The sequence below is a fragment of the Triplophysa dalaica genome, chromosome 24 (assembly GCF_015846415.1).
Source record: "Triplophysa dalaica isolate WHDGS20190420 chromosome 24, ASM1584641v1, whole genome shotgun sequence".
Taxonomy (NCBI): domain Eukaryota; kingdom Metazoa; phylum Chordata; class Actinopteri; order Cypriniformes; family Nemacheilidae; genus Triplophysa; species Triplophysa dalaica.
The window spans coordinates 13431463-13449169 of record NC_079565.1 but is presented as its reverse complement, the minus strand read 5'-3'; the positions used below and the strand labels follow the sequence as shown (position 1 = coordinate 13449169).

At 55.5% G+C, this 17707-nt stretch overlaps 50 non-coding genes and 47 pseudogenes across 50 annotated transcripts; all 97 read left to right on the top strand.

The window, feature by feature from the left end:
* Positions 1-56: 56 nt before the first annotated feature.
* On the top strand, positions 57-175 carry LOC130414778 (5S ribosomal RNA). The gene has a single exon (XR_008905687.1). It is a non-coding gene; the product is annotated as a 5S ribosomal RNA (ribosomal RNA).
* Positions 176-235: 60 nt separating this feature from the next.
* On the top strand, positions 236-354 carry LOC130414895 (5S ribosomal RNA; annotated as a pseudogene).
* A 59-nt stretch (positions 355-413) lies between these two features.
* Positions 414-532, top strand: LOC130414769 (5S ribosomal RNA). The gene has a single exon (XR_008905678.1). It is a non-coding gene; the product is annotated as a 5S ribosomal RNA (ribosomal RNA).
* Positions 533-753: 221 nt separating this feature from the next.
* Positions 754-872, top strand: LOC130415120 (5S ribosomal RNA). Its single transcript, XR_008905888.1, has one exon. It is a non-coding gene; the product is annotated as a 5S ribosomal RNA (ribosomal RNA).
* A 59-nt stretch (positions 873-931) lies between these two features.
* On the top strand, positions 932-1050 carry LOC130414781 (5S ribosomal RNA). The gene has a single exon (XR_008905689.1). It is a non-coding gene; the product is annotated as a 5S ribosomal RNA (ribosomal RNA).
* A 60-nt stretch (positions 1051-1110) lies between these two features.
* LOC130414859 (5S ribosomal RNA) lies at positions 1111-1229 on the top strand (annotated as a pseudogene).
* A 60-nt stretch (positions 1230-1289) lies between these two features.
* On the top strand, positions 1290-1407 carry LOC130414928 (5S ribosomal RNA; annotated as a pseudogene).
* Positions 1408-1467: 60 nt separating this feature from the next.
* LOC130414890 (5S ribosomal RNA) lies at positions 1468-1586 on the top strand (annotated as a pseudogene).
* Positions 1587-1646: 60 nt separating this feature from the next.
* On the top strand, positions 1647-1765 carry LOC130414818 (5S ribosomal RNA; annotated as a pseudogene).
* Positions 1766-1825: 60 nt separating this feature from the next.
* LOC130414774 (5S ribosomal RNA) lies at positions 1826-1944 on the top strand. The gene has a single exon (XR_008905683.1). It is a non-coding gene; the product is annotated as a 5S ribosomal RNA (ribosomal RNA).
* Positions 1945-2004: 60 nt separating this feature from the next.
* On the top strand, positions 2005-2123 carry LOC130414880 (5S ribosomal RNA; annotated as a pseudogene).
* A 59-nt stretch (positions 2124-2182) lies between these two features.
* Positions 2183-2301, top strand: LOC130414863 (5S ribosomal RNA). Its single transcript, XR_008905716.1, has one exon. It is a non-coding gene; the product is annotated as a 5S ribosomal RNA (ribosomal RNA).
* A 60-nt stretch (positions 2302-2361) lies between these two features.
* Positions 2362-2480, top strand: LOC130414831 (5S ribosomal RNA; annotated as a pseudogene).
* A 60-nt stretch (positions 2481-2540) lies between these two features.
* Positions 2541-2659, top strand: LOC130414887 (5S ribosomal RNA; annotated as a pseudogene).
* Positions 2660-2719: 60 nt separating this feature from the next.
* LOC130414884 (5S ribosomal RNA) lies at positions 2720-2837 on the top strand (annotated as a pseudogene).
* Positions 2838-2897: 60 nt separating this feature from the next.
* Positions 2898-3016, top strand: LOC130414888 (5S ribosomal RNA; annotated as a pseudogene).
* Positions 3017-3076: 60 nt separating this feature from the next.
* On the top strand, positions 3077-3195 carry LOC130414854 (5S ribosomal RNA; annotated as a pseudogene).
* Positions 3196-3255: 60 nt separating this feature from the next.
* LOC130414773 (5S ribosomal RNA) lies at positions 3256-3374 on the top strand. The gene has a single exon (XR_008905682.1). It is a non-coding gene; the product is annotated as a 5S ribosomal RNA (ribosomal RNA).
* A 60-nt stretch (positions 3375-3434) lies between these two features.
* LOC130414872 (5S ribosomal RNA) lies at positions 3435-3553 on the top strand (annotated as a pseudogene).
* A 53-nt stretch (positions 3554-3606) lies between these two features.
* On the top strand, positions 3607-3725 carry LOC130414791 (5S ribosomal RNA). The gene has a single exon (XR_008905698.1). It is a non-coding gene; the product is annotated as a 5S ribosomal RNA (ribosomal RNA).
* Positions 3726-3785: 60 nt separating this feature from the next.
* Positions 3786-3904, top strand: LOC130414871 (5S ribosomal RNA; annotated as a pseudogene).
* A 53-nt stretch (positions 3905-3957) lies between these two features.
* LOC130414879 (5S ribosomal RNA) lies at positions 3958-4076 on the top strand (annotated as a pseudogene).
* A 58-nt stretch (positions 4077-4134) lies between these two features.
* Positions 4135-4253, top strand: LOC130414756 (5S ribosomal RNA). The gene has a single exon (XR_008905666.1). It is a non-coding gene; the product is annotated as a 5S ribosomal RNA (ribosomal RNA).
* A 60-nt stretch (positions 4254-4313) lies between these two features.
* On the top strand, positions 4314-4432 carry LOC130414777 (5S ribosomal RNA). The gene has a single exon (XR_008905686.1). It is a non-coding gene; the product is annotated as a 5S ribosomal RNA (ribosomal RNA).
* A 60-nt stretch (positions 4433-4492) lies between these two features.
* On the top strand, positions 4493-4610 carry LOC130414905 (5S ribosomal RNA; annotated as a pseudogene).
* Positions 4611-4670: 60 nt separating this feature from the next.
* LOC130414902 (5S ribosomal RNA) lies at positions 4671-4789 on the top strand (annotated as a pseudogene).
* Positions 4790-4849: 60 nt separating this feature from the next.
* Positions 4850-4968, top strand: LOC130414817 (5S ribosomal RNA; annotated as a pseudogene).
* Positions 4969-5028: 60 nt separating this feature from the next.
* Positions 5029-5147, top strand: LOC130414839 (5S ribosomal RNA; annotated as a pseudogene).
* A 60-nt stretch (positions 5148-5207) lies between these two features.
* LOC130414917 (5S ribosomal RNA) lies at positions 5208-5326 on the top strand (annotated as a pseudogene).
* A 53-nt stretch (positions 5327-5379) lies between these two features.
* LOC130414938 (5S ribosomal RNA) lies at positions 5380-5498 on the top strand (annotated as a pseudogene).
* Positions 5499-5557: 59 nt separating this feature from the next.
* LOC130414766 (5S ribosomal RNA) lies at positions 5558-5676 on the top strand. Its single transcript, XR_008905675.1, has one exon. It is a non-coding gene; the product is annotated as a 5S ribosomal RNA (ribosomal RNA).
* A 60-nt stretch (positions 5677-5736) lies between these two features.
* LOC130414828 (5S ribosomal RNA) lies at positions 5737-5855 on the top strand (annotated as a pseudogene).
* A 60-nt stretch (positions 5856-5915) lies between these two features.
* Positions 5916-6034, top strand: LOC130414926 (5S ribosomal RNA; annotated as a pseudogene).
* Positions 6035-6088: 54 nt separating this feature from the next.
* LOC130414764 (5S ribosomal RNA) lies at positions 6089-6207 on the top strand. Its single transcript, XR_008905673.1, has one exon. It is a non-coding gene; the product is annotated as a 5S ribosomal RNA (ribosomal RNA).
* A 60-nt stretch (positions 6208-6267) lies between these two features.
* LOC130414850 (5S ribosomal RNA) lies at positions 6268-6386 on the top strand (annotated as a pseudogene).
* A 60-nt stretch (positions 6387-6446) lies between these two features.
* On the top strand, positions 6447-6565 carry LOC130414830 (5S ribosomal RNA; annotated as a pseudogene).
* A 60-nt stretch (positions 6566-6625) lies between these two features.
* Positions 6626-6744, top strand: LOC130414827 (5S ribosomal RNA; annotated as a pseudogene).
* A 60-nt stretch (positions 6745-6804) lies between these two features.
* LOC130414925 (5S ribosomal RNA) lies at positions 6805-6923 on the top strand (annotated as a pseudogene).
* Positions 6924-6977: 54 nt separating this feature from the next.
* On the top strand, positions 6978-7096 carry LOC130415119 (5S ribosomal RNA). The gene has a single exon (XR_008905887.1). It is a non-coding gene; the product is annotated as a 5S ribosomal RNA (ribosomal RNA).
* Positions 7097-7156: 60 nt separating this feature from the next.
* Positions 7157-7275, top strand: LOC130414893 (5S ribosomal RNA; annotated as a pseudogene).
* A 60-nt stretch (positions 7276-7335) lies between these two features.
* On the top strand, positions 7336-7454 carry LOC130415075 (5S ribosomal RNA). Its single transcript, XR_008905849.1, has one exon. It is a non-coding gene; the product is annotated as a 5S ribosomal RNA (ribosomal RNA).
* A 60-nt stretch (positions 7455-7514) lies between these two features.
* On the top strand, positions 7515-7633 carry LOC130414919 (5S ribosomal RNA; annotated as a pseudogene).
* A 61-nt stretch (positions 7634-7694) lies between these two features.
* LOC130414822 (5S ribosomal RNA) lies at positions 7695-7813 on the top strand (annotated as a pseudogene).
* Positions 7814-7873: 60 nt separating this feature from the next.
* Positions 7874-7992, top strand: LOC130414825 (5S ribosomal RNA; annotated as a pseudogene).
* Positions 7993-8052: 60 nt separating this feature from the next.
* On the top strand, positions 8053-8171 carry LOC130414892 (5S ribosomal RNA; annotated as a pseudogene).
* A 61-nt stretch (positions 8172-8232) lies between these two features.
* LOC130414792 (5S ribosomal RNA) lies at positions 8233-8351 on the top strand. The gene has a single exon (XR_008905699.1). It is a non-coding gene; the product is annotated as a 5S ribosomal RNA (ribosomal RNA).
* Positions 8352-8411: 60 nt separating this feature from the next.
* On the top strand, positions 8412-8530 carry LOC130414776 (5S ribosomal RNA). Its single transcript, XR_008905685.1, has one exon. It is a non-coding gene; the product is annotated as a 5S ribosomal RNA (ribosomal RNA).
* A 60-nt stretch (positions 8531-8590) lies between these two features.
* LOC130414788 (5S ribosomal RNA) lies at positions 8591-8709 on the top strand. The gene has a single exon (XR_008905696.1). It is a non-coding gene; the product is annotated as a 5S ribosomal RNA (ribosomal RNA).
* A 60-nt stretch (positions 8710-8769) lies between these two features.
* LOC130414852 (5S ribosomal RNA) lies at positions 8770-8888 on the top strand (annotated as a pseudogene).
* A 59-nt stretch (positions 8889-8947) lies between these two features.
* LOC130414915 (5S ribosomal RNA) lies at positions 8948-9066 on the top strand (annotated as a pseudogene).
* A 61-nt stretch (positions 9067-9127) lies between these two features.
* On the top strand, positions 9128-9246 carry LOC130414763 (5S ribosomal RNA). Its single transcript, XR_008905672.1, has one exon. It is a non-coding gene; the product is annotated as a 5S ribosomal RNA (ribosomal RNA).
* A 60-nt stretch (positions 9247-9306) lies between these two features.
* On the top strand, positions 9307-9425 carry LOC130414748 (5S ribosomal RNA). The gene has a single exon (XR_008905658.1). It is a non-coding gene; the product is annotated as a 5S ribosomal RNA (ribosomal RNA).
* Positions 9426-9484: 59 nt separating this feature from the next.
* LOC130414851 (5S ribosomal RNA) lies at positions 9485-9603 on the top strand (annotated as a pseudogene).
* Positions 9604-9843: 240 nt separating this feature from the next.
* LOC130414913 (5S ribosomal RNA) lies at positions 9844-9961 on the top strand (annotated as a pseudogene).
* Positions 9962-10021: 60 nt separating this feature from the next.
* Positions 10022-10138, top strand: LOC130414824 (5S ribosomal RNA; annotated as a pseudogene).
* Positions 10139-10196: 58 nt separating this feature from the next.
* On the top strand, positions 10197-10315 carry LOC130415110 (5S ribosomal RNA). The gene has a single exon (XR_008905879.1). It is a non-coding gene; the product is annotated as a 5S ribosomal RNA (ribosomal RNA).
* Positions 10316-10372: 57 nt separating this feature from the next.
* Positions 10373-10489, top strand: LOC130414837 (5S ribosomal RNA; annotated as a pseudogene).
* Positions 10490-10548: 59 nt separating this feature from the next.
* On the top strand, positions 10549-10665 carry LOC130414836 (5S ribosomal RNA; annotated as a pseudogene).
* Positions 10666-10724: 59 nt separating this feature from the next.
* On the top strand, positions 10725-10843 carry LOC130415109 (5S ribosomal RNA). The gene has a single exon (XR_008905878.1). It is a non-coding gene; the product is annotated as a 5S ribosomal RNA (ribosomal RNA).
* A 57-nt stretch (positions 10844-10900) lies between these two features.
* On the top strand, positions 10901-11017 carry LOC130414835 (5S ribosomal RNA; annotated as a pseudogene).
* Positions 11018-11073: 56 nt separating this feature from the next.
* Positions 11074-11192, top strand: LOC130415108 (5S ribosomal RNA). Its single transcript, XR_008905877.1, has one exon. It is a non-coding gene; the product is annotated as a 5S ribosomal RNA (ribosomal RNA).
* A 60-nt stretch (positions 11193-11252) lies between these two features.
* Positions 11253-11368, top strand: LOC130414868 (5S ribosomal RNA; annotated as a pseudogene).
* A 54-nt stretch (positions 11369-11422) lies between these two features.
* On the top strand, positions 11423-11541 carry LOC130414755 (5S ribosomal RNA). The gene has a single exon (XR_008905665.1). It is a non-coding gene; the product is annotated as a 5S ribosomal RNA (ribosomal RNA).
* Positions 11542-11600: 59 nt separating this feature from the next.
* Positions 11601-11719, top strand: LOC130415104 (5S ribosomal RNA). Its single transcript, XR_008905873.1, has one exon. It is a non-coding gene; the product is annotated as a 5S ribosomal RNA (ribosomal RNA).
* Positions 11720-11779: 60 nt separating this feature from the next.
* On the top strand, positions 11780-11898 carry LOC130414754 (5S ribosomal RNA). The gene has a single exon (XR_008905664.1). It is a non-coding gene; the product is annotated as a 5S ribosomal RNA (ribosomal RNA).
* A 59-nt stretch (positions 11899-11957) lies between these two features.
* Positions 11958-12076, top strand: LOC130415092 (5S ribosomal RNA). Its single transcript, XR_008905866.1, has one exon. It is a non-coding gene; the product is annotated as a 5S ribosomal RNA (ribosomal RNA).
* A 59-nt stretch (positions 12077-12135) lies between these two features.
* On the top strand, positions 12136-12254 carry LOC130414753 (5S ribosomal RNA). Its single transcript, XR_008905663.1, has one exon. It is a non-coding gene; the product is annotated as a 5S ribosomal RNA (ribosomal RNA).
* A 60-nt stretch (positions 12255-12314) lies between these two features.
* LOC130414752 (5S ribosomal RNA) lies at positions 12315-12433 on the top strand. The gene has a single exon (XR_008905662.1). It is a non-coding gene; the product is annotated as a 5S ribosomal RNA (ribosomal RNA).
* A 60-nt stretch (positions 12434-12493) lies between these two features.
* LOC130415081 (5S ribosomal RNA) lies at positions 12494-12612 on the top strand. The gene has a single exon (XR_008905855.1). It is a non-coding gene; the product is annotated as a 5S ribosomal RNA (ribosomal RNA).
* Positions 12613-12673: 61 nt separating this feature from the next.
* LOC130415069 (5S ribosomal RNA) lies at positions 12674-12792 on the top strand. The gene has a single exon (XR_008905843.1). It is a non-coding gene; the product is annotated as a 5S ribosomal RNA (ribosomal RNA).
* A 57-nt stretch (positions 12793-12849) lies between these two features.
* Positions 12850-12968, top strand: LOC130414751 (5S ribosomal RNA). Its single transcript, XR_008905661.1, has one exon. It is a non-coding gene; the product is annotated as a 5S ribosomal RNA (ribosomal RNA).
* A 56-nt stretch (positions 12969-13024) lies between these two features.
* Positions 13025-13143, top strand: LOC130415057 (5S ribosomal RNA). The gene has a single exon (XR_008905831.1). It is a non-coding gene; the product is annotated as a 5S ribosomal RNA (ribosomal RNA).
* Positions 13144-13203: 60 nt separating this feature from the next.
* Positions 13204-13322, top strand: LOC130414750 (5S ribosomal RNA). Its single transcript, XR_008905660.1, has one exon. It is a non-coding gene; the product is annotated as a 5S ribosomal RNA (ribosomal RNA).
* A 60-nt stretch (positions 13323-13382) lies between these two features.
* On the top strand, positions 13383-13498 carry LOC130414846 (5S ribosomal RNA; annotated as a pseudogene).
* A 57-nt stretch (positions 13499-13555) lies between these two features.
* On the top strand, positions 13556-13674 carry LOC130415045 (5S ribosomal RNA). The gene has a single exon (XR_008905820.1). It is a non-coding gene; the product is annotated as a 5S ribosomal RNA (ribosomal RNA).
* A 59-nt stretch (positions 13675-13733) lies between these two features.
* On the top strand, positions 13734-13852 carry LOC130415033 (5S ribosomal RNA). The gene has a single exon (XR_008905808.1). It is a non-coding gene; the product is annotated as a 5S ribosomal RNA (ribosomal RNA).
* Positions 13853-13910: 58 nt separating this feature from the next.
* On the top strand, positions 13911-14029 carry LOC130415021 (5S ribosomal RNA). Its single transcript, XR_008905796.1, has one exon. It is a non-coding gene; the product is annotated as a 5S ribosomal RNA (ribosomal RNA).
* A 58-nt stretch (positions 14030-14087) lies between these two features.
* LOC130415009 (5S ribosomal RNA) lies at positions 14088-14206 on the top strand. Its single transcript, XR_008905785.1, has one exon. It is a non-coding gene; the product is annotated as a 5S ribosomal RNA (ribosomal RNA).
* Positions 14207-14265: 59 nt separating this feature from the next.
* Positions 14266-14384, top strand: LOC130414749 (5S ribosomal RNA). Its single transcript, XR_008905659.1, has one exon. It is a non-coding gene; the product is annotated as a 5S ribosomal RNA (ribosomal RNA).
* Positions 14385-14612: 228 nt separating this feature from the next.
* Positions 14613-14731, top strand: LOC130414799 (5S ribosomal RNA). The gene has a single exon (XR_008905706.1). It is a non-coding gene; the product is annotated as a 5S ribosomal RNA (ribosomal RNA).
* Positions 14732-14784: 53 nt separating this feature from the next.
* On the top strand, positions 14785-14903 carry LOC130414997 (5S ribosomal RNA). The gene has a single exon (XR_008905774.1). It is a non-coding gene; the product is annotated as a 5S ribosomal RNA (ribosomal RNA).
* Positions 14904-14963: 60 nt separating this feature from the next.
* LOC130414805 (5S ribosomal RNA) lies at positions 14964-15081 on the top strand (annotated as a pseudogene).
* A 58-nt stretch (positions 15082-15139) lies between these two features.
* On the top strand, positions 15140-15258 carry LOC130414985 (5S ribosomal RNA). Its single transcript, XR_008905762.1, has one exon. It is a non-coding gene; the product is annotated as a 5S ribosomal RNA (ribosomal RNA).
* Positions 15259-15316: 58 nt separating this feature from the next.
* LOC130414747 (5S ribosomal RNA) lies at positions 15317-15435 on the top strand. Its single transcript, XR_008905657.1, has one exon. It is a non-coding gene; the product is annotated as a 5S ribosomal RNA (ribosomal RNA).
* A 56-nt stretch (positions 15436-15491) lies between these two features.
* Positions 15492-15610, top strand: LOC130414745 (5S ribosomal RNA). Its single transcript, XR_008905656.1, has one exon. It is a non-coding gene; the product is annotated as a 5S ribosomal RNA (ribosomal RNA).
* A 59-nt stretch (positions 15611-15669) lies between these two features.
* On the top strand, positions 15670-15786 carry LOC130414842 (5S ribosomal RNA; annotated as a pseudogene).
* A 60-nt stretch (positions 15787-15846) lies between these two features.
* LOC130414833 (5S ribosomal RNA) lies at positions 15847-15963 on the top strand (annotated as a pseudogene).
* Positions 15964-16019: 56 nt separating this feature from the next.
* LOC130414973 (5S ribosomal RNA) lies at positions 16020-16138 on the top strand. The gene has a single exon (XR_008905751.1). It is a non-coding gene; the product is annotated as a 5S ribosomal RNA (ribosomal RNA).
* Positions 16139-16197: 59 nt separating this feature from the next.
* Positions 16198-16316, top strand: LOC130414961 (5S ribosomal RNA). Its single transcript, XR_008905740.1, has one exon. It is a non-coding gene; the product is annotated as a 5S ribosomal RNA (ribosomal RNA).
* A 59-nt stretch (positions 16317-16375) lies between these two features.
* LOC130414744 (5S ribosomal RNA) lies at positions 16376-16494 on the top strand. The gene has a single exon (XR_008905655.1). It is a non-coding gene; the product is annotated as a 5S ribosomal RNA (ribosomal RNA).
* A 59-nt stretch (positions 16495-16553) lies between these two features.
* LOC130414849 (5S ribosomal RNA) lies at positions 16554-16672 on the top strand (annotated as a pseudogene).
* Positions 16673-16724: 52 nt separating this feature from the next.
* Positions 16725-16841, top strand: LOC130414910 (5S ribosomal RNA; annotated as a pseudogene).
* A 56-nt stretch (positions 16842-16897) lies between these two features.
* Positions 16898-17016, top strand: LOC130414743 (5S ribosomal RNA). The gene has a single exon (XR_008905654.1). It is a non-coding gene; the product is annotated as a 5S ribosomal RNA (ribosomal RNA).
* A 48-nt stretch (positions 17017-17064) lies between these two features.
* On the top strand, positions 17065-17183 carry LOC130414789 (5S ribosomal RNA). Its single transcript, XR_008905697.1, has one exon. It is a non-coding gene; the product is annotated as a 5S ribosomal RNA (ribosomal RNA).
* Positions 17184-17238: 55 nt separating this feature from the next.
* LOC130414948 (5S ribosomal RNA) lies at positions 17239-17357 on the top strand. Its single transcript, XR_008905728.1, has one exon. It is a non-coding gene; the product is annotated as a 5S ribosomal RNA (ribosomal RNA).
* A 57-nt stretch (positions 17358-17414) lies between these two features.
* On the top strand, positions 17415-17533 carry LOC130414798 (5S ribosomal RNA). The gene has a single exon (XR_008905705.1). It is a non-coding gene; the product is annotated as a 5S ribosomal RNA (ribosomal RNA).
* Positions 17534-17586: 53 nt separating this feature from the next.
* On the top strand, positions 17587-17700 carry LOC130414903 (5S ribosomal RNA; annotated as a pseudogene).
* The last annotated feature ends 7 nt before the right edge of the window (positions 17701-17707 follow it).

Genomic DNA, 17707 nt, shown 5'->3' with positions numbered 1-17707 from the left:
TTCTTTAACCCATTAGGCCGCATTTTTTATGAGGTGTGCTCGGGCGTTCAGTTTCTGCTTACGGCCACACCACCCTGAGCACGCCTGCTCTCGTCTGATCTCGGAAGCCAAGCAGGGTCGGGCCTGGTCAGTACTTGGATGGGAGACCGCCTGGGAATACCAGGTGCTGTAAGCTTTAGCTCTTTAACCCATTAGGCCACATTTTTTATGAGGCGAGCTCGGGCAGTTAGTTGCCGCTTACAGCCACACCACCCTGAGCACGCCCGCTCTCGTCTGATCTCGGAAGCCAAGCAGAGTCGGGACTGGTCAGTACTTGGATGGGAGACCTCCTGGGAATTCCAGGTGCTTTAAGCTTTAGTTCTTTAACCCATTAGGCCGCATTTTTATGAGGCGAGCTCGGGCAGTTCGTTTTCGCTTACGGCCACACCACCCTGAGCATGCCCGCTCTCGTCTGATCTCGGAAGCCAAGCAGGGTCGGGCCTGGTCAGTACTTGGATGGGAGACCGCCTGGGAATACCAGGTGCTGTAAGCTTTAGTTCTTTAACCCATTTGGCCGCTTTTTTTATGAGGAGAGCTCGGGCAGTCAGTTTCCGCTTACGGCCACACAACCCTGAGCACGCCCGCTCTCGTCTGGGTCGGGCCTGGTCAGTACTTGGATGGGAGACCGCCTGGGAATACCAGGTGCTGTAAGCTTTAGTTCTTTAACCTCTTTTGCCGCTTTTTTTATGAGGCGAGCTCAGGTGTTCAGTTTCAGCTTACGGCCACACCACCCTGAGCACGCCCGCTCTCGTCTGATCTCGGAAGCCAAGCAGGGTCGGGCCTGGTCAGTACTTGGATGGGAGACCGCCTGGGAATACCAGGTGCTGTAAGCTTTAGTTCTTTAACCTCTTTTGCCGCTTTTTTATGAGGCGAGCTCGGGCAGTTAGTTTCCGCTTACGGCCACACCACCCTGAGCACGCCCGCTCTCGTCTGATCTCGGAAGCCAAGCAGGGTCGGGCCTGATCAGTACTTGGATGGGAGACCGCCTGGGAATACCAGGTGCTGTAGGCTTTAGTTCTTTAACCCATTTGGCCGCTTTTTTTATGAGGAGAGCTCGGGCAGTCAGTTTCCGCTTACGGCCACACAACCCTGAGCACGCCCGCTCTCGTCTGATCTCGGAAGGCAATCAGGGTCGGGCCTGGTCAGTACTTGGATGGGAGACCGCCTGGGAATTCCAGGTGCTGTAAGCTTTAGTTCTTTAACCCATTTGGCCGCTTTTTTTATGAGGCGTGCTCGGGCAATCAGTTTCCGCTTACGGCCACACCACCCTGAGCACGCCCGCTCTCGTCTGATCTCGGAAGCCAAGCAGAGTCTGTCTGGTCAGTACTTGGATGGGAGACCGCCTGGGAATACCAGGTGCTGTAGGCTTTAGTTCTTTAACCCATTTGGCCGCTTTTTTTATGAGGAGAGCTCGGGCAGTCAGTTTCCGCTTATGGCCACACAACCCTGAGCACGCCCGCTCTCGTCTGATCTCGGAAGGCAATCAGGGTCGGGCCTGTTCAGTACTTGGATGGGAGACCGCCTGGGAATTCCAGGTGCTGTAAGCTTTAGTTCTTTAACCCATTTGGCCGCTTTTTTTATGAGGCGTGCTCGGGCGTTCAGTTTCTGCTTACGGCCACACCACCCTGAGCACGCCCGCTCTCGTCTGATCTCGGAAGACAAGCAGGGTCGGGCCTGGTCAGTACTTGGATGGGAGACCGCCTTGGAAGTCCAGGTGCTGTATGCTTTAGTTCTTTAACCCATTAGGCCGCAATTTTTATGAGGCGTGCTCGGGCGTTCAGTTTCCGCTTACGGCCACACCACTCTGAGCACGCCCGCTCTCGTCTGATCTCGGAAGCCAAGCAGGGTCGGGCCTGGTCAGTACTTGGATGGGAGACCGCCTGGGAATTCCAGGTGCTGTAAGCTTTAGTTCTTTAACCCATTAGGCCGCATTTTTTATGAGGCGAGCTCGGGCAGGTAGTTTTCGCTTACGGCCACACCACCCTGAGCACGCCCGCTCTCGTCTGATCTCGGAAGCCAAGCAGGGTCGGGCCTGGTCATAACTTGTATGGGAGACCTCCTGGGAATTCCAGGTGCTGTAAGCTTTAGTTCTTTAACCCATTTGGCCGCTTTTTTATGAGGCGTGCTCGGGCGTTCAGTTTCCGCTTACGGCCACACCACCCTGAGCACACCCGCTCTCGTCTGATCTCGGAAGCCAAGCAGGGTCGGGCCTGGTCAGTACTTGGATGGGAGACCGCCTGGGAATACCAGGTGCTGTAAGCTTTAGATCTTTAACCTATTTGGCCGCTTTTTTTATGAGGCGAGCTCGGGCAGTTAGTTTTCGCTTACGGCCACACCACCCTGAGCATGCCCGCTCTCGTCTGATTTCGGAAGCCAAGCAGGGTCGGGCCTGATCAGTACTTGGATGGGAGACCGCCTGGGAATACCAGGTGCTGTAGGCTTTAGTTCTTTAACCCATTTGGCCGCTTTTTTTATGAGGAGAGCTCGGGCAGTCAGATTCCGCTTACTGCCACACAACCCTGAGCACGCCCGCTCTCGTCTGATCTCGGAAGGCAATCAGGGTCGGGCCTGGTCAGTACTTGGATGGGAGACCGCCTGGGAATTCCAGGTGCTGTAAGCTTTAGTTCTTTAACCCATTTGGCCGCTTTTTTTATGAGGCGTGCTCGGGCGATCAGTTTCCGCTTACGGCCACACAACCCTGAGCACGCCCGCTCTCGTCTGATCTCGGAAGCCAAGCAGGGTCTGTCTGGTCAGTACTTGGATGGGAGACCGCCTGGGAATACCAGGTGCTGTAGGCTTTAGTTCTTTAACCCATTTGGCCGCTTTTTTTATGAGGAGAGCTCGGGCAGTCAGTTTCCGCTTATGGCCACACAACCCTGAGCACGCCCGCTCTCGTCTGATCTCGGAAGGCAATCAGGGTCGGGCCTGTTCAGTACTTGGATGGGAGACCGCCTGGGAATTCCAGGTGCTGTAAGCTTTAGTTCTTTAACCCATTTGGCCGCTTTTTTTATGAGGCGTGCTCGGGCGTTCAGTTTCTGCTTACGGCCACACCACCCTGAGCACGCCCGCTCTCGTCTGATCTCGGAAGACAAGCAGGGTCGGGCCTGGTCAGTACTTGGATGGGAGACCGCCTTGGAAGTCCAGGTGCTGTATCCTTTAGTTCTTTAACCCATTAGGCCGCAATTTTTATGAGGCGTGCTCGGGCGTTCAGTTTCCGCTTACGGCCACACCACTCTGAGCACGCCCGCTCTCGTCTGATCTCGGAAGCCAAGCAGGGTCGGGCCTGGTCAGTACTTGGATGGGAGACCGCCTGGGAATTCCAGGTGCTGTAAGCTTTAGTTCTTTAACCCATTAGGCCACATTTTTTATGAGGCGAGCTCTGGCAGTTAGTTTCCGCTTACGGCCACACCACCCTGAGCACGCCCGCTCTCGTCTGATCTCGGAAGCCAAGCAGGGTCGGGCCTGTTCAGTACTTGGATGGGAGACCTCCTGGGAATTCCAGGTGCTTTAGTTCTTTAACCCATTAGGCCGCAATTTTTATGAGGCGTGCTCGGGCGTTCAGTTTCCGCTTACGGCCACACCACTCTGAGCACGCCCGCTCTCGTCTGATCTCGGAAGCCAAGCAGGGTCGGGCCTGGTCAGTACTTGGTTGGGAGACCGCCTGGGAATTCCAGGTGCTGTAAGCTTTAGTTCTTTAACCCATTAGGCCACATTTTTTATGAGGCGAGCTCGGGCAGTTAGTTTACGCTTACGGCCACACCACCCTGAGCACGCCCGCTCTCGTCTGATCTCGGAAGCCAAGCAGGGTCGGGCCTGTTCAGTACTTGGATGGGAGACCTCCTGGGAATTCCAGGTGCTTTAGTTCTTTAACCCATTAGGCCGCATTTTTTATGAGGCGAGCTCGGGCAGGTAGTTTTCGCTTACGGCCACACCACCCTGAGCACGCCCGCTCTCGTCTGATCTCGGAAGCCAAGCAGGGTCGGGCCTGGTCATAACTTGTATGGGAGACCTCCTGGGAATTCCAGGTGCTGTAAGCTTTAGTTCTTTACCCATTTGGCCGCTTTTTTATGAGGCGTGCTCGGGCGTTCAGTTTCCGCTTACGGCCACACCACCCTGAGCACACCCGCTCTCGTCTGATCTCGGAAGCCAAGCAGGGTCGGGCCTGGTCAGTACTTGCATGGGAGACCGCCTGGGAATACCAGGTGCTGTAAGCTTTAGATCTTTAACCTATTTGGCCGCTTTTTTTATGAGGTGTGCTCGGGCAGTTAGTTTTCGCTTACGGCCACACCACCCTGAGCATGCCCGCTCTCGTCTGATCTCGGAAGCCAAGCAGGGTCGGGCCTGGTCAGTACTTGGATGGGAGACCGCCTGGGAATTCCAGGTGCTGTAAGCTTTAGTTCTTTAACCCATTAGGCCACATTTTTTATGAGGCGAGCTCGGGCAGTTAGTTTCCGCTTACGGCCACACCACCCTGAGCACGCCCGCTCTCGTCTGATCTCGGAAGCCAAGCAGGGTCTGTCTGGTCAGTACTTGGATGGGAGACCGCCTGGGAATACCAGGTGCTGTAGGCTTTAGTTCTTTAACCCATTTGGCCGCTTTTTTTATGAGGAGAGCTCGGGCAGTCAGTTTCCGCTTATGGCCACACAACCCTGAGCATGCCCGCTCTCGTCTGATCTCGGAAGGCAATCAGGGTCGGGCCTGTTCAGTACTTGGATGGGTGACCGCCTGGGAATTCCAGGTGCTGTAAGCTTTAGTTCTTTAACCCATTTGGCCGCTTTTTTTATGAGGCGTGCTCGGGCGTTCAGTTTCCGCTTACGGCCACACCACCCTGAGCACGCCCGCTCTCGTCTGATCTCGGAAGACAAGCAGGGTCGGGCCTGGTCAGTACTTGGATGGGAGACCGCCTTGGAAGTCCAGGTGCTGTATGCTTTAGTTCTTTAACCCATTAGGCCGCAATTTTTATGAGGCGTGCTCGGGCGTTCAGTTTCCGCTTACGGCCACACCACTCTGAGCACGCCCGCTCTCGTCTGATCTCGGAAGCCAAGCAGGGTCGGGGCTGGTCAGTACTTGGATGGGAGACCGCCTGGGAATTCCAGGTGCTGTAAGCTTTAGTTCTTTAACCCATTAGGCCACATTTTTTATGAGGCGAGCTCGGGCAGTTAGTTTCCGCTTACGGCCTCACCACCCTGAGCACGCCCGCTCTCGTCTGATCTCGGAAGCCAAGCAGGGTCGGGCCTGTTCAGTAGTTGGATGGGAGACCTCCTGGGAATTCCAGGTGCTTTAGTTCTTTAACCCATTAGGCCGCATTTTTTATGAGGCGAGCTCGGGCAGGTAGTTTTCGCTTACGGCCACACCACCCTGAGCACGCCCGCTCTCGTCTGATCTCGGAAGCCAAGCAGGGTCGTGCCTGGTCATAACTTGTATGGGAGACCTCCTGGGAATTCCAGGTGCTTTAAGCTTTAGTTCTTTAACCCATTTGGCCGCTTTTTTATGAGGCGTGCTCGGGCGTTCAGTTTCCGCTTACGGCCACACCACCCTGAGCACACCCGCTCTCGTCTGATCTTGGAAGCCAAGCAGGGTCGGGCCTGGTCAGTACTTGGATGGGAGACCGCCTGGGAATACCAGGTGCTGTAAGCTTTAGATCTTTAACCTATTTGGCCGCTTTTTTTATGAGGCGAGCTCGGGCAGTTAGTTTTCGCTTACGGCCACACCACCCTGAGCATGCCCGCTCTCGTCTGATCTCGGAAGCCAAGCAGGGTCGGGCCTGGTCAGTACTTGGATGGGAGACCGCCTGGGATTTCCAGGTGCTGTAAGCTTTAGTTCTTTAACCCATTAGGCCACATTTTTTATGAGGCGAGCTCGGGCAGTTAGTTTCCGCTTACAGCCACACCACCCTGAGCACGCCCGCTCTCGTCTGATCTCGGAAGCCAAGCAGAGTCGGGACTGGTCAGTACTTGGATGGGAGACCTCCTGGGAATTCCAGGTGCTTTAGTTCTTTAACCCATTAGGCCGCATTTTTTTATGAGGCGAGCTCGGGCAGTTAGTTTTCGCTTACGGCCACACCACCCTGTGCACGCCCGCTCTCGTCTGATCTCGGAAGCCAAGCAGGGTCGGGCCTGGTCAGTACTTGGATGGGAGACCTCATGGGAATTCCAGGTGCTGTAAGCTTTAGTTCTTTAACCCATTTGGCCGCTTTTTTTATGAGGCGTGCTCGGGCGTTCAGTTTCCGCTTACGGCCTCACCACCCTGAGCACACCCGCTCTCGTCTGATCTCGGAAGCCAAGCAGGGTCGGGTCTGGTCAGTACTTGGGTGGGAGACCGCCTTGGAAGTCCAGGTGCTGTATGCTTTAGTTCTTTAACCCATTAGGCCGCAATTTTTATGAGGCGTTCTCGGGCGTTCAGTTTCCGCTTACGGCCACACCACTCTGAGCACGCCCACTCTCGTTTGATCTCGGAAGCCAAGCAGGGTCGGGCCTGGTCAGTACTTGGATGGGAGACCGCCTGGGAATACCAGGTGCTGTAAGCTTTAGATCTTTAACCTATTTGGCCGCTTTTTTTATGAGGCGAGCTCGGGCAGTTAGTTTTCGCTTACGGCCACACCACCCTGAGCATGCCCGCTCTCGTCTGATCTCGGAAGCCAAGCAGGGTCGGGCCTGGTCAGTACTTGGATGGGAGACCGCCTGGGATTTCCAGGTGCTGTAAGCTTTAGTTCTTTAACCCATTAGGCCACATTTTTTATGAGGCGAGCTCGGGCAGTTAGTTTCCGCTTACAGCCACACCACCCTGAGCACGCCCGCTCTCGTCTGATCTCGGAAGCCAAGCAGAGTCGGGACTGGTCAGTACTTGGATGGGAGACCTCCTGGGAATTCCAGGTGCTTTAGTTCTTTAACCCATTAGGCCGCATTTTTTTATGAGGCGAGCTCGGGCAGGTAGTTTTCGCTTACGGCCACACCACCCTGAGCACGCCCGCTCTCGTCTGATCTCGGAAGCCAAGCAGGGTCGGGCCTGGTCAGTACTTGGATGGGAGACCGCCTGGGAATACCAGGTGCTGTAAGCTTTAGTTCTTTAACCCATTAGGCCACATTTTTTATGAGGCGAGCTCGGGCAGTTAGTTTCCGCTTACAGCCACACCACCCTGAGCACGCCCGCTCTCGTCTGATCTCGGAAGCCAAGCAGAGTCGGGACTGGTCAGTACTTGGATGGGAGACCTCCTGGGAATTCCAGGTGCTTTAAGCTTTAGTTCTTTAACCCATTAGGCCGCATTTTTTATGAGGCGAGCTCGGGCAGTTAGTTTTCGCTTACGGCCACACCACCCTGAGCACACCCGCTCTCGTCTGATCTCGGAAGCCAAGCAGGGTCGGGCCTGGTCAGTACTTGGATGGGAGACCGCCTGGGAATTCCAGGTGCTGTAAGCTTTAGTTCTTTAACCCATTAGGCCACATTTTTTATGAGGCGAGCTCGGGCAGTTAGTTTCCGCTTACAGCCACACCACCCTGAGCACGCCCGCTCTCGTCTGATCTCGGAAGCCAAGCAGAGTCGGGACTGGTCAGTACTTGGATAGGAGACCTCCTGGGAATTCCAGGTGCTTTAAGCTTTAGTTCTTTAACCCATTAGGCCGCATTTTTTTATGAGGCGAGCTCGGGCAGTTAGTTTTCGCTTACGGCCACACCACCCTGAGCATGCCCGCTCTCGTCTGATCTCGGAAGCCAAGCAGGGTCGGGCCTGGTCAGTACTTGGATGGGAGACCTCCTGGGAATTCCAGGTGCTTTAAGCTTTAGTTCTTTAACCCATTAGGCCGCATTTTTTATGAGCCGAGCTCGGGCAGTTAGTTTTCGCTTACGGCCACACCACCCTGAGCATGCCTGCTCTCGTCTGATCTCGGAAGCCAAGCAGGGTCGGGCCTGGTCAGTACTTCAATGGGAGACCGCCTGGGAATTCCAGGTGCTGTAAGCTTTAGTTCTTTAACCCATTAGGCCACATTTTTTATGAGGCGAGCTCGGGCAGTTAGTTTCCGCTTACAGCCACACCACCCTGAGCACGCCCGCTCTCGTCTGATCTCGGAAGCCAAGCAGAGTCGGGACTGGTCAGTACTTGGATGGGAGACCTCCTGGGAATTCCAGGTGCTTTAAGCTTTAGTTCTTTAACCCATTAGGCCGCATTTTTTTATGAGGCGAGCTCGGGCAATTAGTTTTCGCTTACGGCCACACCACCCTGTGCACGCCTGCTCTCGTCTGATCTCGGAAGCCAAGCAGGGTCGGGCCTGGTCAGTACTTGGATGGGAGACCTCATGGGAATTCCAGGTGCTGTAAGCTTTAGTTCTTTAACCCATTTGGCCGCTTTTTTTATGAGGCGTGCTCGGGCGTTCTGTTTCCGCTTACGGCCACACCACCCTGAGCACACCCGCTCTCGTCTGATCTCGGAAGCCAAGCAGGGTCGGGCCTGGTCAGTACTTGGATGGGAGACCTCCTGGGAATTCCAGGTGATGTAAGCTTCAGTTCTTTAACCCATTTGGCCGCCTTTTTTATGAGGTGTGCTCGGGCGTTCAGTTTCCGCTTACGGCCACACCACGCTGAGCACGCCCGCTCTCGTCTGATCTCGGAAGCCAAGCAGGGTCGGGCCTGGTCAGTACTTGGATGGGAGACCGCCTGGGAATACCAGGTGCTGTAAGCTTTAGTTCTTTAACCTCTTTTGCCGCTTTTTTTATGAGGCGAGCTCAGGTGTTCAGTTTCAGCTTACGGCCACACCACCCTGAGCATGCCCGCTCTAGTGTGATCTCGGAAGCCAAGCAGGGTCGGGCCTGGTCAGTACTAGAATGGGAGACCGCCTGGGAATTCCAGGTGCTGTAAGCTTAGTTCTTTAACCCATTAGGCCACATTTTTTATGAGGCGAGCTCGGGCAGTTAGTTTCCGCTTACAGCCACACCACCCTGAGCACGCCCGCTCTCGTCTGATCTCGGAAGCCAAGCAGAGTCGGGACTGGTCAGTACTTGGATGGGAGACCTCCTTGGAATTCCAGGTGCTTTAAGCTTTAGTTCTTTAACCCATTAGGCCGCATTTTTTTATGAGGCGAGCTCGGGCAGTTAGTTTTCGCTTACGGCCACACCACCCTGTGCACGCCCGCTCTCGTCTGATCTCGGAAGCCAAGCAGGGTCGGGCCTGGTCAGTACTTGGATGGGAGACCTCATGGGAATTCCAGGTGCTGTAAGCTTTAGTTCTTTAACCCATTTGGCCGCTTTTTTTATGAGGTGTGCTCGGGCGCTCAGTTTCCGCTTACGGCCACACCACCCTGAGCACGCCCGCTCTCGTCTGATCTCGGAAGCCAAGCAGGGTCGGGCCTGGTCAGTACTTGGATGGGAGACCTCCTGGGAATACCAGGTGCTGTAAGCTTTAGTTCTTTAACCTCTTTTGCCGCTTTTTTATGAGGCGAGCTCAGGTGTTCAGTTTCAGCTTACGGCCACACCACCCTGAGCATGCCCGCTCTAGTGTGATCTCGGAAGCCAAGCAGGGTCGGGCCTGGTCAGTACTAGAATGGGAGACCGCCTGGGAATTCCAGGTGCTGTAAGCTTTAGTTCTTTAACCCATTAGGCCACATTTTTTATGAGGCGAGCTCGGGCAGTTAGTTTCCGCTTACAGCCACACCACCCTGAGCACGCCCCGCTCTCGTCTGATCTCGGAAGCCAAGCAGAGTCGCGGACTGGTCAGTACTTGGATGGGAGACCTCCTGGGAATTCCAGGTGCTTTACAGCTTTAGTTCTTTAACCCATAGGCGCATTTTTTATGAGGCGAGCCTCGGCAGTTAGTTTTCGCTTACGGCCACACCACCTGAGCATGCCCGCTCTCGTCTGATCTCGGAAGCCAAGCAGGGTAGGGCCTGGTCAGTACTTGGATGGGAGACCTCCTGGGAATTCCAGGTGCTTTAATCTTTAGTTCTTTAACCCATTAGGCGGCATTTTTTATGAGGCGAGCTCGGGCAGTTAGTTTTCGCTTACGGCCACACCACCCTGAGCACACCCGCTCTCGTCTGATCTCGGAAGCCAAGCAGGGTCGGGCCTGGTCAGTACTAGAATGGGAGACCCTGGGAATTCCAGGTGCTGTAAGCTTTAGTTCTTTAACCATTTGGCCGCTTTTTTATGAGGCGAGCTCGGGCGTTCAGTTTCCGCTTACGGCCACACCACCCTGAGCACGCCCGCTCTCGTCTGATCTCGGAAGCCAAGCAGGGTCGGGCCTGGTCAGTACTTGGATGGGAGACCTCCTGGGAATTCCAGGTGCTGTAAGCTTTAGTTCTTTAACCATTTGGCCGTTTTTTATGAGGCGAGCTCGGGCAGTTCAGTTTCGCTTACGGCCACACCACCCTGAGCACGCCCGCTCTCGTCTGATCTCGGAAGCCAAGCAGGGTCGGGCCTGGTCAGTACTTGGATGGGAGACCCTGGGAATTCCAGGTGCTGTAAGCTTTAGTTCTTTAACCCATTTGGCCGCTTTTTTATGAGGCGAGCTCGGGCAGTTAGTTTCCGCTTACGGCCACACCACCCTGAGCACGCCCGCTCTCGTCTGATCTCGGAAGCCAAGCAGGGTCGGGCCTGGTCAGTACTTGGATGGGAGACCCTGGGAATTCCAGGTGCTGTAAGCTTTAGTTCTTTAACCCATTGGCCGCTTTTTTTATGAGGCGAGCTCGGGCGTTCAGTTTCCGCTTACGGCCACACCACCCTGAGCACGCCCGCTCTCGTCTGATCTCGGAAGCCAAGCAGGGTCGGGCCTGGTCAGTACTTGGATGGGAGACCTCCTGGGAATTCCAGGTGCTGTAAGCTTTAGTTCTTTAACCATTTGGCCGCTTTTTTATGAGGCGAGCTCAGGTGTTCAGTTTCGCTTACGGCCACACCACCCTGAGCACGCCCGCTCTCGTCTGATCTCGGAAGCCAAGCAGGGTCGGGCCTGGTCAGTACTTGGATGGGAGACCCTGGGAATTCCAGGTGCTGTAAGCTTTAGTTCTTTAACCATTAGCCGCTTTTTTATGAGGCGAGCTCGGGCAGTTAGTTTCGCTTACGGCCACACCACCCTGAGCACGCCCGCTCTCGTCTGATCTCGGAAGCCAAGCAGGGTCGGGCCTGGTCAGTACTTGGATGGGAGACCTCCTGGGAATTCCAGGTGCTGTAAGCTTTAGTTCTTTAACCCATTTGGCCGCTTTTTTATGAGGCGAGCTCGGGCAGTTCAGTTTCCGCTTACGGCCACACCACCTGAGCGCCCGCTCTCGTCTGATCTCGGAAGCCAAGCAGGGTCGGGCCTGGTCAGTACTTGGATGGGAGACCTCCTGGGAATTCCAGGTGCTGTAAGCTTTAGTTCTTTAACCCATTTGGCGCTTTTTTATGAGGCGAGCTCGGGCAGTTTCCGCTTACGGCCACACCACCCTGAGCACGCCCGCTCTCGTCTGATCTCGGAAGCCAAGCAGGGTCGGGCCTGGTCAGTACTTGGATGGGAGACCGCCTGGGAATTCCAGGTGCTGTAAGCTTTAGTTCTTTAACCCATTTGGCCGCTTTTTTATGAGGCGAGCTCGGGCAGTTAGTTTCCGCTTACGGCCACACCACCCTGAGCACGCCCGCTCTCGTCTGATCTCGGAAGCCAAGCAGGGTCGGGCCTGGTCAGTACTTGGATGGGAGACCTCCTGGGAATTCCAGGTGCTGTAAGCTTTAGTTCTTTAACCCATTTGGCCGCATTTTTTATGAGGCGAGCTCGGGCAGTTAGTTTCCGCTTACGGCCACACCACCCTGAGCACGCCCGCTCTCGTCTGATCTCGGAAGCCAAGCAGGGTCGGGCCTGGTCAGTACTTGGATGGGAGACCGCCTGGGAATTCCAGGTGCTGTAAGCTTTAGTTCTTTAACCCATTTGGCCGCTTTTTTATGAGGCGAGCTCGGGCAGTTAGTTTCCGCTTACGGCCACACCACCCTGAGCACGCCCGCTCTCGTCTGATCTCGGAAGCCAAGCAGGGTCGGGCCTGGTCAGTACTTGGATGGGAGACCTCCTGGGAATTCCAGGTGCTGTAAGCTTTAGTTCTTTAACCCATATTGGCCGCTTTTTTATGAGGCGAGCTCGGTGTTCAGTTTCCGCTTACGGCCACACCACCCTGAGCACGCCCGCTCTCGTCTGATCTCGGAAGCCAAGCAGGGTCGGGCCTGGTCAGTACTTGGATGGGAGACCGCCTGGGAATTCCAGGTGCTGTAAGCTTTAGTTCTTTAACCCATTTGGCCGCTTTTTTTATGAGGCGAGCTCAGGTGTTCAGTTTCCGCTTACGGCCACACCACCCTGAGCACGCCCGCTCTCGTCTGATCTCGGAAGCCAAGCAGGGTCGGGCCTGGTCAGTACTTGGATGGGAGACCGCCTGGGAATTCCAGGTGCTGTAAGCTTTAGTTCTTTAACCCATTTGGCCGCATTTTTTATGAGGCGAGCTCGGGCAGTTAGTTTCCGCTTACGGCCACACCACCCTGAGCACGCCCGCTCTCGTCTGATCTCGGAAGCCAAGCAGGGTCGGGCCTGGTCAGTACTTGGATGGGAGACCTCCTGGGAATTCCAGGTGCTGTAAGCTTTAGTTCTTTAACCCATTTGGCCGCTTTTTTTATGAGGCGAGCTCGGGCAGTTCAGTTTCCGCTTACGGCCACACCACCCTGAGCACGCCCGCTCTCGTCTGATCTCGGAAGCCAAGCAGGGTCGGGCCTGGTCAGTACTTGGATGGGAGACCTCCTGGGAATTCCAGGTGCTGTAAGCTTTAGTTCTTTAACCCATTTGGCCGCTTTTTTATGAGGCGAGCTCGGGTTCAGTTTCCGCTTACGGCCACACCACCCTGAGCACGCCCGCTCTCGTCTGATCTCGGAAGCCAAGCAGGGTCGGGCCTGGTCAGTACTTGGATGGGAGACCGCCTGGGAATTCCAGGTGCTGTAAGCTTTAGTTCTTTAACCTTTGGCCGCTTTTTTATGAGGCGAGCTCAGGGTTCAGTTTCCGCTTACGGCCACACCACCCTGAGCACGCCCGCTCTCGTCTGATCTCGGAAGCCAAGCAGGGTCGGGCCTGGTCAGTACTTGGATGGGAGACCTCCTGGGAATTCCAGGTGCTGTAAGCTTTAGTTCTTTAACCCATTAGGCCGCATTTTTTATGAGGCGAGCTCGGGCAGTTAGTTTCCGCTTACGGCCACACCACCCTGAGCACGCCCGCTCTCGTCTGATCTCGGAAGCCAAGCAGGGTCGGGCCTGGTCAGTACTTGGATGGGAGACCGCCTGGGAATTCCAGGTGCTGTAAGCTTTAGTTCTTTAACCCATTTGGCCGCTTTTTTATGAGGCGAGCTCGGGCAGTTCAGTTTCCGCTTACGGCCACACCACCCTGAGCACGCCCGCTCTCGTCTGATCTCGGAAGCCAAGCAGGGTCGGGCCTGGTCAGTACTTGGATGGGAGACCTGGGAATTCCAGGTGCTGTAAGCTTTAGTTCTTTAACCCATTTGGCCGCTTTTTTATGAGGCGTGCTCGGGTTCAGTTTCCGCTTACGGCCACACCACCCTGAGCACGCCCGCTCTCGTCTGATCTCGGAAGCCAAGCAGGGTCGGGCCTGGTCAGTACTTGGATGGGAGACCTCCTGGGAATTCCAGGTGCTGTAAGCTTTAGTTCTTTAACCCATTTGGCCGCTTTTTTATGAGGCGAGCTCGGGCGTTCAGTTTCCGCTTACGGCCACACCACCCTGAGCACGCCCGCTCTCGTCTGATCTCGGAAGCCAAGCAGGGTCGGGCCTGGTCAGTACTTGGATGGGAGACCTCCTGGGAATTCCAGGTGCTGTAAGCTTTAGTTCTTTAACCCATTTGGCCGCTTTTTTATGAGGCGAGCTCGGCGTTCAGTTTCCGCTTACGGCCACACCACCCTGAGCACGCCCGCTCTCGTCTGATCTCGGAAGCCAAGCAGGGTCGGGCCTGGTCAGTACTTGGATGGGAGACCTCCTGGGAATTCCAGGTGCTGTAAGCTTTAGTTCTTTAACCCATTTGGCCGCTTTTTTATGAGGCGAGCTCGGGCAGTTGTTTCCGCTTACGGCCACACCACCCTGAGCACGCCCGCTCTCGTCTGATCTCGGAAGCCAAGCAGGGTCGGGCCTGGTCAGTACTTGGATGGGAGACCTCCTGGGAATTCCAGGTGCTGTAAGCTTTAGTTCTTTAACCCATTTGGCCGCTTTTTTATGAGGCGAGCTCGGGCGTTCAGTTTCCGCTTACGGCCACACCACCCTGAGCACGCCCGCTCTCGTCTGATCTCGGAAGCCAAGCAGGGTCGGGCCTGGTCAGTACTTGGATGGGAGACCGCCTGGGAATTCCAGGTGCTGTAAGCTTTAGTTCTTTAACCCATTTGGCCGCTTTTTTTATGAGGCGAGCTCGGGCAGTTAGTTTCCGCTTACGGCCACACCACCCTGAGCACGCCCGCTCGTCTGATCTCGGAAGCCAAGCAGGGTCGGGCCTGGTCAGTACTTGGATGGGAGACCTGGGAATTCCAGGTGCTGCTTTAGTTCTTTAACCCATTTGGCCGCTTTTTTATGAGGCGAGCTCGGGCAGTAGTTTCCGCTTACGGCCACACCACCCTGAGCACGCCCGCTCTCGTCTGATCTCGGAAGCCAAGCAGGGTCGGGCCTGGTCAGTACTTGGATGGGAGACCTCCTGGGAATTCCAGGTGCTGTTAGTTCTTTAACCCATTTGGCCGCTTTTTTATGAGGCGAGCTCGGGCAGTTAGTTTCCGCTTACGGCCACACCACCCTGAGCACGCCCGCTCTCGTCTGATCTCGGAAGCCAAGCAGGGTCGGGCCTGGTCAGTACTTGGATGGGAGACCTCCTGGGAATTCCAGGTGCTGTAAGCTTTAGTTCTTTAACCCATTTGGCCGCTTTTTTTATGAGGCGTGCTCGGGCGTTCAGTTTCCGCTTACGGCCACACCACCCTGAGCACGCCCGCTCTCGTCTGATCTCGGAAGCCAAGCAGGGTCGGGCCTGGTCAGTACTTGGATGGGAGACCCCTGGGAATTCCAGGTGCTGTAAGCTTTAGTTCTTTAACCTATTTGGCCGCTTTTTTATGAGGCGAGCTCGGCAGTTAGTTTCCGCTTACGGCCACACCACCCTGAGCACGCCCGCTCTCGTCTGATCTCGGAAGCCAAGCAGGGTCGGGCCTGGTCAGTACTTGGATGGGAGACCTCCTGGGAATTCCAGGTGCTGTAAGCTTTAGTTCTTTAACCCATTTGGCCTTTTTTTATGAGGCGAGCTCGGGCGTTCAGTTTCCGCTTACGGCCACACCACCCTGAGCACGCCCGCTCTCGTCTGATCTCGGAAGCCAAGCAGGGTCGGGCCTGGTCAGTACTTGGATGGGAGACCGCCTGGGAATTCCAGGTGCTGTAAGCTTTAGTTCTTTAACCCATTTGGCCGCTTTTTTATGAGGCGAGCTCGGGTTAGTTTCCGCTTACGGCCACACCACCCTGAGCACGCCCGCTCTCGTCTGATCTCGGAAGCCAAGCAGGGTCGGGCCTGGTCAGTACTTGGATGGGAGACCGCCTGGGAATTCCAGGTGCTGTAAGCTTTAGTTCTTTAACCCATTTGGCCGCTTTTTTATGAGGCGAGCTCGGGCAGTTAGTTTCCGCTTACGGCCACACCACCCTGAGCACGCCCGCTCGTCTGATCTCGGAAGCCAAGCAGGGTCGGGCCTGGTCAGTACTTGGATGGGAGACCGCCTGGGAATTCCAGGTGCTGTAAGCTTTAGTTCTTTAACCCATTTGGCCGCTTTTTTATGAGGCGAGCTCGGGCAGTTCAGTTTCCGCTTACGGCCACACCACCCTGAGCACGCCCGCTCTCGTCTGATCTCGGAAGCCAAGCAGGGTCGGGCCTGGTCAGTACTTGGATGGGAGACCCTGGGAATTCCAGGTGCTGTAAGCTTTAGTTCTTTAACCCATTTGGCCGCTTTTTTATGAGGCGAGCTCGGTTCAGTTTCCGCTTACGGCCACACCACCCTGAGCACGCCCGCTCTCGTCTGATCTCGGAAGCCAAGCAGGGTCGGGCCTGGTCAGTACTTGGATGGGAGACCTCCTGGGAATTCCAGGTGCTGTAAGCTTTAGTTCTTTAACCCATTTGGCCGCTTTTTTATGAGGCGAGCTCGGGCGTTCAGTTTCCGCTTACGGCCACACCACCCTGAGCACGCCCGCTCTCGTCTGATCTCGGAAGCCAAGCAGGGTCGGGCCTGGTCAGTACTTGGATGGGAGACCTCCTGGGAATTCCAGGTGCTGTAAGCTTTAGTTCTTTAACCCATTTGGCCGCTTTTTTATGAGGCGAGCTCGGGCGTTCAGTTTCCGCTTACGGCCACACCACCCTGAGCACGCCCGCTCTCGTCTGATCTCGGAAGCCAAGCAGGGTCGGGCCTGGTCAGTACTTGGATGGGAGACCGCCTGGGAATTCCAGGTGCTGTAAGCTTTAGTTCTTTAACCCATTTGGCCGCTTTTTTATGAGGCGAGCTCGGGCAGTTAGTTTCCGCTTACGGCCACACCACCCTGAGCACGCCCGCTCTCGTCTGATCTCGGAAGCCAAGCAGGGTCGGGCCTGGTCAGTACTTGGATGGGAGACCTCCTGGGAATTCCAGGTGCTTTAGTTCTTTAACCCATTTGGCCGCTTTTTTATGAGGCGAGCTCGGGCAGTTAGTTTCCGCTTACGGCCACACCACCCTGAGCACGCCCGCTCTCGTCTGATCTCGGAAGCCAAGCAGGGTCGGGCCTGGTCAGTACTTGGATGGGAGACCCTGGGAATTCCAGGTGCTGTTAAGCTTTTAGTTAACCCATATTGCCGCTTTTTTATGAGGCGCTCGGGCAGTTCAGTTTCCGCTTACGGCCACACCACCCTGAGCACGCCCGCTCTCGTCTGATCTCGGAAGCCAAGCAGGGTCGGGCCTGGTCAGTACTTGGATGGGAGACCGCCTGGGAATTCCAGGTGCTGTAAGCTTTAGTTCTTTAACCGCTTTTTTTATGAGGCGAGCTCAGTGTTCAGTTTCCTTACGGCCACACCACCCTGAGCACGCCCGCTCTCGTCTGATCTCGGAAGCCAAGCAGGGTCGGGCCTGGTCAGTACTTGGATGGGAGACCTCCTGGGAATTCCAGGTGCTGTAAGCTTTAGTTCTTTAACCCATTTGGCCGCTTTTTTATGAGGCGAGCTCGGTTAGTTTCCGCTTACGGCCACACCACCCTGAGCACGCCCGCTCTCGTCTGATCTCGGAAGCCAAGCAGGGTCGGGCCTGGTCAGTACTTGGATGGGAGACCTCCTGGGAATTCCAGGTGCTGTAAGCTTTAGTTCTTTAACCCATTTGGCCGCTTTTTTATGAGGCGAGCTCGGGTTCAGTTTCCGCTTACGGCCACACCACCCTGAGCACGCCCGCTCTCGTCTGATCTCGGAAGCCAAGCAGGGTCGGGCCTGGTCAGTACTTGGATGGGAGACCTCCTGGGAATTCCAGGTGCTGTTAGTTCTTTAACCCATAGGCCGCTTTTTTTATGAGGCGAGCTCGGGCAGTTAGTTTCCGCTTACGGCCACACCACCCTGAGCACGCCCGCTCTCTGATCTCGGAAGCCAAGCAGGGTCGGGCCTGGTCAGTACTTGGATGGGAGACCCTGGGAATTCCAGGTGCTGTAAGCTTTAGTTC